Genomic DNA, 14,571 nt, shown 5'->3' on the forward strand with positions numbered 1-14,571 from the left:
TTTTGTTGAGGGCACTACGAATAACTTCTAATAAAACCAAATTTAATGAACTGGAGTCTTCACAATTCCACAGTATGTAATAGTAGAGTGACAGTAGGTCTCAAAAAACCATAAACAAACAAAAACCAACCAAACAAAAAACCCCAGACAGATAGAGAGGACCTTCTGCTCACTCTTTCCTGCAGCATATCACAAATACATTCTCCAGCCTGTCATTTGTGCTGCTGCATATGTGACTAGCTAAACACTGCTTGGCCCTGTTTGCCTGGGTAAGTAGCCAGAAATCGCATGTTAAACATTCTACCAACAGAATGTCACTACTCACTGCGGTATCAGCAGCCAGAGAAGCACGTTGTGTGCACAGCATATAGGACTACACAGTGTTGATACCAACTACGTGGAAGTAAACCACCTAGACTGGATTCCTCTCGCGGGTGAATTGTTATTGTACCACTTGAGGTGAATTAAACACACATTTGTGCTTAAATATAAAAAGATTTAATGAACAATGCATTGAAACAAGTTCTGCTGCCTTAAGCAGTTCTACAAGGAGTCTGCAAAGATGTGGCACAAGCTGATTCCTTAGCCCGGTGTTCTGTTCATCCTCCAGTGCCAGCTCTGTTTACCAAAAGTGGCCCCTGAGCACTCCCATTCCAGGACCGATTGCTACAAGACAATGAATGCTGGGCATTTCTTATCTCATCAGCAAGGGAAACTTCACTCCCTCACAGGGAGTCCTTCCTCCCCTGGCATCCCTGCTTCCCGCCAGTTTAACTTGTTCTGCAGTTGGACCACCTTGCCCTCCATGCCACATCATTCCTTGTTCACAAATTACCACTGCTGAGCAGTTACAATGTGAATTTTGCCTTCAATCTTCAGTTTCAATTTCATTTTAAAACTGGTCAGGGTTTCTGTTCCATTTCCTGAGGTATCCGTTATACCTCCAAAAAACATATATTGCTTCCCTGAATTCACCACAGGAGAATGTGAGATTCTTCATGTAGCATGTCACATCTACATAAGGACCCAACATCTAAACCAAAATGTTCTTCATAGTCACCTCTTTTAAATACGTTAACACAGGGCTGAGCCCTCCCTGGCCTTGCCCTGAACCTGACCGAGGGTTCAGCACTGGGATGGTTCTACCTCAGTCTCTCTGCAGTTCACATGTAGGCAACTGGTACAGCGCAGTACCCCAAGGGCTCCTGCTCTGAAGCAGCAGCAAAATGCTTTTGCTGCGTTTTGTCTTGCATCCTTGCCAAGCGCATACATAAAGTAATAATTAGTTCTCAACCTCACTAATGCTCACCTAATGTCATCTCAGGAGTTGTCACATCCCTGACTCCAGCACTAAAAATCAAATAAATATCATTAATAGGTGCTTAATGTGAAGTTTACTTTCAGACATATAGCAAGGCTTATAGGCTCAAAACATTCACAGTAGTTTTGTTACATTGACTACAAACCTAACAGCACTTAAAACATTCAGCTTCTCTAGATTTTTAAATTTAATTGCTAGAGGGTAAATTAAAATCAACAGTAGCATTCCCTCTTCTGACTATACAGAAGACAGAAAGAATTAATATTAATGGCTAGAGAAGATGTAGTGAAGAAAAAGTGAATGGTGGGCAAGAATGAGCGAAGTTATGGAATGCGGTCCATGCAGGAAGGGGTTAAACATCTGGACTGAAAAAAATTAGAATCAAGATGACCGAACAGGGAGAAGACAGATGTGAAAGACATGGACAGGGCTTTGATCTAGTGAAAGATGTCCATGCCCACGGCAGGGGGGTTGGACTAGATAATCATTAAAGGTTCCTTCCAACTCAAACCATTCTGTGATTCTACCGGTCTATGAAAGGTAGAAAAAGTGAATATGGGAGAATTAATATTTCTCATGACACATGAACCAAGGACATCAAATTAAATTATATCAGACAAAAGGCTTCAGATGAAGAAATAAATGTATACATAACCAAATTGTGAGACACAACTGCGATTTAGCTAAATAAAATCAATGGGTACCAGAGCTCCTGCAGCACACAGGAGACTTCTTAAATTTTAAGTGAGCTCTATGTTAGCTGTACTAGGAGAAAAGCACAGCATTCAGTCACAGTTTTTAAAGATGCATAAACAACACTATACTATTTTAAATGCATTATTCAAATTTAGGTCATGCTTCCTCATCCTTGGTATCTTCAAAACTTCACCGCAAAAAGGTTGGCAGGGTGCGAGTGTTTGCTTCTGAGAGCCTTGATAACCATTCAATGCCTCAGTTAGGACGATATGTGACAGAGGAGTGTTATATATATTGTGTCTTTTGTGCACACAATCGAAAACAGTTCATACGTGGAAGAAGAAAGAAAATGAGGTAGGAAGAAAATGAGGTAGTGGTTTTATGCTGAATTCAAATCATAAAGAAGTGAGTCAACAAAAAAAATTAGAAACATTTTTCTAAAGGAACCTACAGAGGTGTGCATGCTGACACACAGAAGTGCACAGACACAAAAACATGTTTTCAGTATTTTTTTCCCCAGAAGTTTATCACATGCTCATCCTTTCCCTACCCCATCAAAATCTCTGAGAACCAAATTATTGGTTGATCTTCAAAAGCTATTTTAAGTAACACTATTTATTTTCAAAATGAAACATTTTATTTAAATCTTTATCTAGAAATTCTATTTTAGATAAATAAAATTGAAAAACTTCCTAAAATAACACATTTTCATTGCAAACCCACTGCTCATATTTTTTTACAGACATAGTAATATAATGATTTTAAGTTATTCCTGACAAAATGGGGAAAAAGTATCTTTGCTTTAAACTCAGACCAACAGGGGAGGGAAAGGATGAGCAACAACCAAGTGAGGAAGTGGTGGACAAGGCTGGCAAGCAAAAGGTGTGGGGGGTTTATTAGACATAAGAGTTCTCGTAATCAACAGCACAGGACTGAAGGAAGCCCACATCAAGCGTATGCATATAAGTAAAGATGTGCCTGCAGGACAACATTGTGGGGAAATCTCTTGTACCTTTCCTGGGAAACGAGTACAACTGGGTGCCTCACTGAAGTGCCTGTACACCAATGCATGCAGCAAGGGGAACGAGCAGGAGGAATCGGAGATCTGCTTGCAGTTGAAGGGCTATAACTTGCTGGGATGTTGGAGACCCAGCACAGTGGGATAGCTCACACAGTGGAAGTACTGCAATGCGTGGATATGGGCTCTTTAGGAAGGACAGGCTGGAAGGCAGGGAGGAGGATGTGTTGCCTGTTACGTGAGAGCGCCATGGGCATGTTTGGAGCTCTACCCTAGATGGATGTGGAGCCACTGGAGAACATGAGTCGGGACTAGTGGGCAGACCAACAGGGGTGACGTTACTGTCTGTCTGCCACAGACCATGTGATCAGGGAGCAGATAATGCCTTCTTCAGACAACTGGAAGAAGCAGCCTCACATTCACAGGCCTTGATCCTCATGGGGGCTTTAACCACCCTGATATCTTCTGGAAATGCAACACAGCAGGGCACAAACAATCCAGGAAGTTCCTAGAGTGGCTTGATGGTCACTTCCTACAGAGGTGATTAACAAGCTAACAAGGGCAGGCGCCCTGTTAAACTTCACATCCTCTCAAGAAAAAACTGGTTGGGGGCAACCTTTGCAGCAATGACCAGAAGCTGGTGGCATTCGTGGATGAATCTCCTGACAAAACTCAGAGGTAAAAAGGAAGCAAGCAAGAGATGGAAGCAAAGTCAGATCATGCAAGAACATGCACAGATGGACAGGGACAGAAAGCCCATCTGGAGTGAATCCAGTAAGGAACGTGAAGGGCAACAAGGGTTTCTACAGGTGTATCAGAAGCAAAAGGAAGACAAAGAAAATGTGAGCCAGCTGCTGATAGGGCATGGGATTTGGTGGCAAAGGACATGGAAGAACCCTTTCTGTGCCTCAGTCTTTACCAGCAAGGAATCCCAGGAAAAAAAGAGAACACTTCTTTTAATGGAAGGGTGATTGGACACTGGAATAGATTGCTCACAGAGCTTGTAAAGTCTCCAGTCTTGGAGGTATTCAAAACCTGATGGGGCACAATCCTGTGCAACCTGCTCTAGTTAACCCTATTTCATCGCTGCTTTGAGCAGTGTGGTTGAACAAGATGATCTCCAGAGGTCTCCTCCTGTCCCAAATGTTCAGTGATTTCACCAGGCATTTGATTAGGGTACTACGTAATAGTAATCCCATGGTTATCTGATGCACCAGCATGAAGATACTTAAGTAGCCTAGGATTCAATGATACATGTAAAATTTCTATTTTACTGCTCCAATTTTTAGCTTACTTTTTTTGTTTGCTTGTTTTCACTAAATTACAAAGTCATTCAGTCCCAAAGACAACAGAGAAACTGCAACTGCCTTATTTATTATATATAATAGGGAAGTAGAAAGATATTATACACAAACGAGCTTTGCCATTCAACCTTTTCTGGTGGTTCAGGAAGCTGAATGACACTTACTTTTAAGCATCACACACAATACCCTTTCTTGCTAGCAGGTACTTCTGAATGAAATATCTATACCCATCAAGGAATGGCAATAAAATGAGCACTAAGGGATTCACAATGCCTGAAGAGAAGCTTAGTACGCTCTGGATAAAAGCTTTTAAGAATGGTGGGCTCCAAATCCTGCCAAATTATGAGTGCCTTCATCTTTCAGGGTCTCCCTGAGATGATAAAGGTGCTCAGCACTTTACCTACTCGGTTTCCTTACTGACAAAATGAAGGCTTTCAAGCAACTAACAGGTGAAAGCTTTTCAGCAACTAACAAATTATTTTTATTTTATTTTCATGCATGGAATGGAAAATTTATTCAGATTATTCTGTTAGTGTAATCAGCAAGAAAATATTTCATACACAAACATAAGATATGTAGTTTTTTTGGATGCTGTGCACAGACTTTTTAAAAATACTTATCTAATGAGTATTTTAAAATGTTTTCATGTCTTTCTGGTGGAAGTGTTATTTTTTCAGCCCAAAGAAGCGGCAAGAAACCAGTCAATGTGAATCCAGGCATAAACTATAGAAACATATCTATATAGTCTCAAAACTCAAGTATAATGATGAATTTTTTTTTTTAAAGAGTAGTATAAAAGGGCAATCTGATTGAATGATAAAAATCAGTCAGATGATATCTGAAAAGATCTGTTCAGGCTGCGATTTTATTTCACGCAATGACGTCTTAGCTATACAATGGGTTTCATCAGTGCACTGGTGCAGTTATTCTTTCCTGCTGACTTTGTGCTCATCTATAACTGATCAGTTTGGATTTTTTCCTGAGAAAAAAATAGTTTCCCCAAGAAAAAAAAAATTCCCTTCCATCAGACTCTTTGATTCAAAGTTCACATATATTTAATTTCAAGTTTAAGGCTGAAAAGTGAGGGGACAACATATAAAAGGGATAGTATTCTGAGAAGCAACATAATCTATCAGTAAAGACACTATCTCTCCAATACAGTTCTTGGGTCTAAGATATACTCCAGTAATATTATTTATTTTCCATACTCTCTCTCATGTATTTGCAGGGCAAACATAAGAATACTGGATCACCTCATACCATGGATTTTCTCTTTCCTCACAGCAACCTTTTACGGAGAAATGATATATTGATTTTACATATAAGCCACTGAACAGAGAGAATGTACCTGTGCAAACTTACCCATGCAAATACAAGCAAAGCCCTGCCTGTGCTCTGCAGTAAGGAGAAGCCAAGGAGCCACATGAGCATGAAGGCAACAACCTGGCACAGCCTGACACAGCCAGACTCACAGCTTTCTCAGCACATGATTAGGTCTGTGCTCAGTGTGCAGCCCCCAGGCAGCGTAGGCACAACTCACTCACATTCACCTACAAAGGACAATACACTTGTGCTATTAGTGACTTGATGAAGGTCATGAAATAAATACAAAAAAGCAATAAATTAATCCACACTTCTCAAGTATAGACTATAAGCAAGTCAACCATCTTTCCCTTCTTGTGGTGTAAATACTTGTGTCCATTATCTTACACCACACGTTGAAGCAATCTGTAATTGTTGGGCCTATGGCAAACAGACCGCAAAGACTGAGACAATCAATTCAAATTCTAAAAAGTTCTGCCATAAATTGAGAGATGCAGAATAAAATAAAACATAGAAACCATCTCTGCTATTTAGATTTTTCATCTTTCTTCCACTCCTAACTGGACAGGAGGTATCTTCAATATCAGCCTCAATCTCTCAAGTGCCAAAAGGACTTTTTTTAATTTAATAATCCTTCTCCCAAGGCATACACACAAATGTCAAATAAAAAAGGGGATTCCATTTGGAATGGATTCTAGCTACCATCCCATTTTTCAGGAACAAAGAGCCCCAGGCCATCAAATGTTCAGTATTGTACTCATGAGTAGGATCATGGAATTGTGGGCAGAGTTACAAAACTGTGATACATTTATTCGTGAATTCTGGTTGCAGTGTTGCTGTGATTAAGCCCTTACAACCACTTTTCAGGACAAATGAAGATCATTTCAGCTGTAATGCAAATAAGATGCTGATAGTGTAATAAGAAGTTCAGCCATTCCCGCTCAAGCCATACCATGCTAAGCTAAAGACCAGGTCATTACAACAGAACACGTGAAATAGATGGCATATGAAGGATTTTGTCATTAAAGAGAAATTATTTTCTAGTTGACAATTAAGCATTACTACATATACATCAAAACCTAATTTGAAATATTTAGTCTGCTTTCTATTTCTGTTCCTCTTGAAGCTGATCCCAGACCTTGATGGTATTCTCCTTTGCTTATTTTTCATTTGCCTATTTCTCATTTAATTTTTTGTTTTGTTTCTTTGTTTATATCAACTCTTATCTGATGTTCCATGTTAAAAGCCTATTTTTAAAACAGTATTTGAGGGACAAAACTTTGCCCTTGAATAGTTTGTCTGAAAAATACACAAGGAAGCTTTCTATGAACTCCACTGATGTTTGTAATTTACTATTTTCTGTCCACTCCCTGAAACTTCATTTACTGTTGTTTAAAGCTGCAAGATAGTAAACTCTCCTCTGTACCTCCTTGAGTAATGCTGCTCAAGCCTTCTACCATTTGTCCTGGCTTTCAATCTGCAAATTTGACTTTTGGGGCTTTTTCTACATATAGTGCAATAATCGCTTTTTATTCATATGTTATGCTTGTAGCTCATACCTCTTGTTTTGAGGCTCAGCCTTCAGCACATTAGGTAAGTTATATGAACAACTAACATTGTTAAATAACAGTGCAAGAAATAAAATAAAACCCACTAAGAAATGGTTTGCTGATACTGCATCACATTTTATGATGGAATTCATTTTTATTTCAGTCATAATAAAGAATTATTCCCATGGCATTTAACGGCTTATAAAATTCATAAATTCTTTTGTACTTGGCAATGTGGCAACAGAGCCTCTCACCTAGTGGTATGCAAATTTCTTTTTAAATTTCATTTGGGTTCATAAACAGCTGTTTTAATCAATTAAGTGTAAATGAACCAAGCAATAGATAAGAGTGAAAGCAATACAAGAATGATTGCTTATTTAGGAATTTATATGAGATGATCAATTCCTAACATAATACCTAGCAATTCTTGCAAGTTTTTTATTTGATGTTTTACAGGTATGGTTTATTAGATGCGTGCAGGATTCCTTGTCTTGCCCAATACAATTCAACCCTAATACCATTTATATCTAGTCTTCTCAATAGTGCCTATTCAAAAGTGTGCATTATCTGTTTGAGCATCAACTTCAGCAATTTTTTTCCTCTCTGTCCCTCTCTGCTTTTCCATCTGAGATATAACCTACTCTCCTTTCAATCTCTCATTTCCCTATCTGCCTTCTAGCTGCTGGTATACATCCTTGAACCCAGCTAAAATCCCAGGGCTTTTGAGCCATAGTAACAGCAAACACAGCTCAGCTCTGCCATTCAGAATTCAGGTCATGACATTGCCAGGCTTCCACATAGCAAGTGTCCCCCCATGTCATTGATTGCTGCTCAGGTATAGACTATAGCTGACATCCTCAAATCAAGTACAATAATTTGTTTGTAAACTACACATAAATATATTCCAAGCAGCATCTTGGGATTCAGTAAACTACCAGTAGACAGATGGTCGTGCTCTATTCCAGCTTAATTATTTATGATTTTGTAGTTGAGTTATGTAGATTGATTTCTGCAGTTTCTTTTAGGTGTCTGGAAAAAAAAAAAGCTATTATTGACAGATGATGAGCCAGCTAATGAACATTGTAGAGTCCTCATAATGCAGGACATACTGCTTCAGAATGAAATGGAAAAAAAAAATGCCTGATTATAATAGCTTAAAAATGTTCTTTTTTTTTTTTGTTTGTTTGTTTCTTTAATTAGTGGAGGGCACTCTCTCTCCTAAATACAAAGAACTGTGAAAAATAGAGCCTGAGAGGTGCGGGCAGGCCATGTTGACTGTGAAACTGGACTTCAGCACAGAATTGGAGAGAATTGTACTGGCATACATGGGAGGACAAATTGTGGGGACAGGGAATACATTAAATTAGTAATGATGATGAATCCCCTCAGGAAACCATCATGTCAATTCAGGCCTCACACTAGAAGTTTTCCATTTTCTTTGTGTTAATTCAGGCCTCTCTATAAATGCTTGAAGACGTCGTTGCCACTCACTTCTTCCACAACTGAAACATGCAACCAGCTTATTCTATCCAAGAGACTAGCTTTAAAAGAAGGAGGAGCAGAAATGAGAGGGAGAGGAAATGGCAAGTTAGTACTGTTGGACAAACAATCATGCATTTTAGTGTGTTTCACAAAAAATGCAAATATATATTCCAAAACATCTTCAGATAGTTAGTGCTCAATTACAGATGGATCCTCACTCTTAATATGAACATATCAAAAGACTAAATCCATAAGCGTGTATGGTATTTTAAAGTCAGACTCACAAAGACATTTAACACATTTTACAATTTAATATTTTTCTACTGTAAGATAAATATGCATCATGATGCATAATCTCAAAGAAATCCATCCTTAAGATCAGAATCCAGTTATCAGGCAATGAATTTTCATAAACTTGGCTCTCAATGACAATTTTAACTCTTATCTAGAGCTGAGAACTTGCTCTTATTAATAATTTCCCATTTCCTGTTCCTTCCATAGAAAAAGGGTTTCTTTTTGGTTTTTTAAAGTTCAATTTTAATTTTGATTTTTTTAATTTTAATTATACCGTATTTAAAATAAATAAGTAGATCCCAATGTAAATATTAAGTATTAAATAATTTCTACATTTTACAAACTCACAATATATGTTTCTCCTAATTTAATTCAGAATTACAGAGATGGGAGAGAAGACTATTTTATTTCAAGTTTAATTTCAGCTTGTAATGGAAAAATTGTGTTAAGGAATTCTGAACTTCAACCTGTTACAATCAATTAATATGCAAATGGTCATTTGCAGGTTTTTTGCAGCAACATAGGCAGTGTCTCCACAACAGCAGTGAAATACTGTAGCAGGACAATAAGCTCTGTGAATAATTCTGCATACTGAAAACCTGACTAATGCAAATTCTCTTTAATGATTTTTTCCAGACAGACACCATCCAAATTTTGAGGAACCTGAATGTCCACTGTCAGATAGAGATGGACCCAGTATGCCCTGCCTTCCTCCCACTGTCTCGCAAGGTGACTGCAGGTACTCCAGAGCTTTAAAAGAATAATAAGGTTGTCAGTGTTGTGGCTGTAAGCATCATAGGTACCACTGATATTGATGGAAACATCGTATTTCACTTTTGACTTTATTCCAAGATTTCCAAACCATGAAAAATCACCAACCAGGCAGTTGGCAGGTAGCTAAACTAAGAGGTGGAAACCGTCAGTGTATGAGAATCAGACAGCTACGTAGTAGAGCTACCACTGATGGAGTTCATTTCTATTCTTTTATTATTTTATCTATTTAGAAAATTTCCAAAACCAGATACTTTATTCTCATGCCACCCTTTCTATATTGCTGGTGATTTTCACATCCTTATCTGTGCCAAATCAATCACTTTGATGATGCATGTGCTAATGTAGGGGCAGAAAGCTCAGTCAGTGCTGATGGTCAGGAAAAACTAGTGGGGCAAAAACTTGCATTCCTATTCAACATTGTGTAATCAATACACAGATATTGTACAGAGTGCTAGCATCTAATTCATTACAACTATTCATTCTATCCAAGCTAGTTATGTGATGATAACAGGAGGCTCTGTCAGCAGAAATAAGACTAGAGGTGTTATTTCACTTTCATTTGTTTGTAATTCTGAATTTTAATGGCTTTTCATTGCCTCTATTTCTCTAACTCATCTAAAACACCCAGAACACGTTTTTCTTCTGTCATAAGACTATCAGCTCTAATCTTCAATTTACTACCCTCAGGAAAAATCTCAAAAGTAAAAGCAGATTTAGTGAGAGGGGGCTATATCTAGATATCAGTCCTTTCAGAATCTACTAAAAAAAATCCAAAGCACAGTGTCATTTGTAATTTGATGTAAGATAAATCTTTCAATGTCAAGCTCTCAAAAGAACAGATGGTAACAGAGAACACCTTGCTATGGCTATGAAAATAGAAACATACTAATATAACTGCTTCTTGGAATTCCCACAGCCACTAATCTGTCTACACGGGAGTGAGCATTTTGCTATTACACTTGCATTTTCTATGCAAACAAAACCGAAATAAATAGGAGTTTAGTCAGAGAGACAATGTGATAGAGACTTCCAGTGTAAGCCAGTGGCAATACTGTGTCTGTCATCTGGCTATTCTTACAATTACATTTGAAAATTAACTGTTCTCATTTACATACATATTCAGATTTATATGGACATGGTTTATTCACCATAGCCAGGGTTATATATGTTATGTATGCACGGTTATACACAGCATCAAAAAATAACTAAGGTGTTTTATAATATCTATTATAATATGAAATGTAATAATATAACTGAAATATAGCAAGCCTTTTAAACCCAGTCTAGCCATAAAAACTGAAACAGGAAGAGACTGCTTAGCTTCTTTCTATCAAAGAATATAATATTTCCAAAATCCAAGATGAGGTAATTGCTTTACTTCCGTATTAGTTAAAGTAAAAAACAGTACCTGTTTTAAAGATGGCATACGAATGTATTTCTTTTTGGAGCCACATTATACATCCTGATTAAATTCCAAGTTTGTGTAAGCAAGACCTTGAATTACTCCACATGGTCTTCACTTACTACACTCTGAATGAGCCAGGTTGCTGTGAGAAAAAGTGTATGTGAGCTTGTAACAACAGGCCCTGTAATGATGCATATATTCATACTGCATGGGCAACTTAGCAGTGCCTTGAAGTTTTGATATTTTCCTCTTATATACCTAATATTACAGTAGTCTATCACCATGCACAAAATTTCAAGCATTTTTAAACACCAGAAACAAGGCAACAGGAATGTTGGTTCTTTGCTAAGCTGTCAACGTAGTAGGAATTCTTCATTAAATTGCTTCATTAAAATCACATACCTGAAGTCTTGACTGTGACTAATTAGTAGAAAGATAAGGCATTCCCTTTCAAATTTCCCAAGCTGTCTCTAAACACAAGAGCAAAGGCAGAATCCTTAAAAGATTGCATGCTTGTTTTTACAAGTACAAAAAGTTAGGAAAGGTTTCAAAATATTTTTAATAAGCAATGATCTCTTTTCACTAGGTCTCTAAAAGAGTATTCACAATCACTCTAGCTTTCTGAAAAATTTCAGGGTTCATCATAAAGTACCAAGCTACAATAGTGGTTCAAAGTTATTTTAATAATAATATTTTAATAATATAATATTTTTAATAATAATATTTATTTTCAAAAAAGCGATGAATTGCCCCGCCATATGCAAACAGTAGCCACATCTTGTTTGAAAGCAAGTGTGATAAATTTAAGATCCAAAAGCAAAGAATTAGAAAAAGAAATGATAAGTTATTATTAGTCCTGAAGGAGGGGAGGAGTATGAAACTCCATTTATATGCACCAATACTGAGCATAAAGAAATGACACAGGTATTGCAGCACACAAGTGCTTCTCAACCTTTCCAAGGTTTTGATGAACCCAGATTCAAGGGGAATAATTTATAATGCCTTTGCACTTACTGTTAAACAGTAGAAATGCCTTTTTTTTTTTTTTTTTTTTTTTAAGTCTTTGACAGGAGAATCATAGAATCATAGAATCTTAAGGTTGGAAAAGACGTCTAAGATCATCAAGTCCAACCGTCAACCCAATGCCACCTTGTCTACTAAACCATGTCCCAAAATGCCACGTCTACACATTTTTTTAACACCTCCAGGGATGGTGACTCCACGACCTTTCTGGGCAGCCTGTTCCAATGCCTGACCACTCTTTCAGTGAAGAAATTTTTCCTAATATCTAATCTAAACCTCCCCTGATGCAACTTTTCCTCTTGTCTTTTCGCTACTTGGGAGAAGAGACCAACACCCACCTCACTACAACCTCCTTTGAAGTAGTTGTAGAGAGCAATAAGGTCTCCCCTCAACCTCCTCTTCTCCAGGCTAAACAATCCCAGTTCCTTCAGCCACTCCTCATAAGACTTGTGCTCCAGTCCCTTTACCAGCTTCATTGCCCTTCTCTGCACACACTTCAGCACCTCAACGTCCTTCTTGTACTGAGGGGCCCAAAACTGAACACAGTCCTCGAGGTGCAGCCTCACCGGAGCCAAGTAAAGGGGCACAATCCCTTCCCTACTCCTTCTGGCCACACTATTCCTGATACAAGCCAGGATGCTGTTGGCCGCCTTGGCCACCTGGGCACACTGCTGGCTCATGTTCAGGCAGTTGTCAACCAGCACACCCAGGTCTTTTTCGTCCAGGCAGCTCTCCACCCACTCTTCCCCAAGCCTGTAGCATCGCATGGGGTTGTTGTGACGGAAGTGCAGAACCCGGCACTTGGCCTTGTTGACCCACCCTGTCCAGATCCCTCTGCAGAGCCTTCCTACCCTCAAGCAGATTGACACTCCCACCCAATTTGGTGTCATCTCCAAACTTACTGAATGGCTGAGCAAGTCACCTGCTGAGACTTACGTTTAACAAAATTTGTTCTCTCTCCTTAACCTTTATCCAGCTCTTCCAGACCCAGAGGTAATTCTTGAACTAAAACCAACGCTGTATGTATAAGAACCAGTGACACGGAAATGTTCATCTTCTGATTTCTCAAGCCCTCCAGGTCTTTATTTCAGTACCAGAAGCCCTTCAAGCCAAGACCTCAGTCCCACTGCCCGTCCATTTCAAACTGGGCCATGGCTTTCTACTTGAGTGTGATGGCAAGCTTTATGAAATTACGTGGACACCGCCTTAGTAAATTATAACTGAAAACAGCCTTTGCCTTAATATTACAACTAGGAAACATTTCTACCATTTCTTGTTCTAAGATGTTATCAGTTTCTTAGTAACTGCCATAACCAGGCATAGCACTTCACACGGATTTTTTTTTTTTTTTAAAGCTTAAGATGTTGTAGTTTTGCTGACAGATGAATGAACCGTCAGACTGTCAAATAAGAGAAAGCAAAACCAGTAGGTATGGAAGTCTCTTTTTTCAAGAGGTCATGTAATCAGTGGGATAGGAATACTAAAAAGAAGTGGTATTTTGTTAGAAAAATTAATCTACATTTTATAAAGCTGTCTCAAGCTCAATAAACAATTACCTGGCACTGTAGCCACGCATGTGTTAAAAACTGCCGACAATGGTAGATGCCCAGGCTAAACTCAGCCAAGGTGAAGGACGGTGTGCCAAGGTCCGGTACGACACGCCAGCCATCGCCCACAGCCTGCCGCAGCTGGAGACCCGCACCCACATGGAGGGACGCCTTCCCCGCGCTCACAGCACCGGTACACCCACGGTCTCCTCGTCCTGCCTCTATTTGAATCCCGAAACATTTCTGTGTTTCCGTATCACTCGGCTACAAACACAGGCGATGTGATGCCCAAGGGAAACCTCATCAGGTGCAGTGCACACAGCCAAAGCAGAGAGCACAGGTACCTTACCTTTGGCTGGCAATGCCATCATTACCTGCCTGCCATTTGTTTCCATGACTGAAATGGCAGATTCCTTTTTCAGTGCGCTTTTTATTTTTTCCCCCAAAAAGAATCACAGAATGCAATATGAGCTGATGTTTTAGCTACTGGAAGAATAGTCTGCTTTGGGTGTCCATGCCCAGATGCTGGCAGAGAGGCTGCAGGGCGGCCTCTGTGAGGAGAGGCCGGGGCTGCCCCGTGCCAGGCATAGCCGGATCCAGCCAGCTCCAACCAACCCACCACAGGGCACGGCTGAGCCCCGCAGCCACGGGTGGGCACCTCAGGGAAAGGGTTTTTCAGAAAGGGCAAAAAATGCCAGAAGAGCAAAGAGGAATGAGGAAAAAAAGTGTGAGGAATAGCCCTGCGAACACCCAGGCCAGCCCAGGAGAAGGCAGGAGAGGTGCCTCAGGCGCCTCAGCAGGGATTCCCTCCAGCCCGTGGAGGATCCCAGCCGG

At 39.4% G+C, this 14,571-nt stretch overlaps 1 protein-coding gene across 7 annotated transcripts in view; it reads right to left on the bottom strand.

The window, feature by feature from the left end:
• The window catches only part of RGS7 (regulator of G protein signaling 7), a 252,466-nt gene that overhangs the window by 155,263 nt on the left and 82,632 nt on the right, over positions 1 to 14,571 (bottom strand). The window lies entirely within an intron of this gene.

The sequence above is a fragment of the Grus americana genome, chromosome 3 (assembly GCF_028858705.1).
Source record: "Grus americana isolate bGruAme1 chromosome 3, bGruAme1.mat, whole genome shotgun sequence".
In the NCBI taxonomy this organism is placed as follows: Eukaryota; Metazoa; Chordata; class Aves; order Gruiformes; family Gruidae; genus Grus; species Grus americana.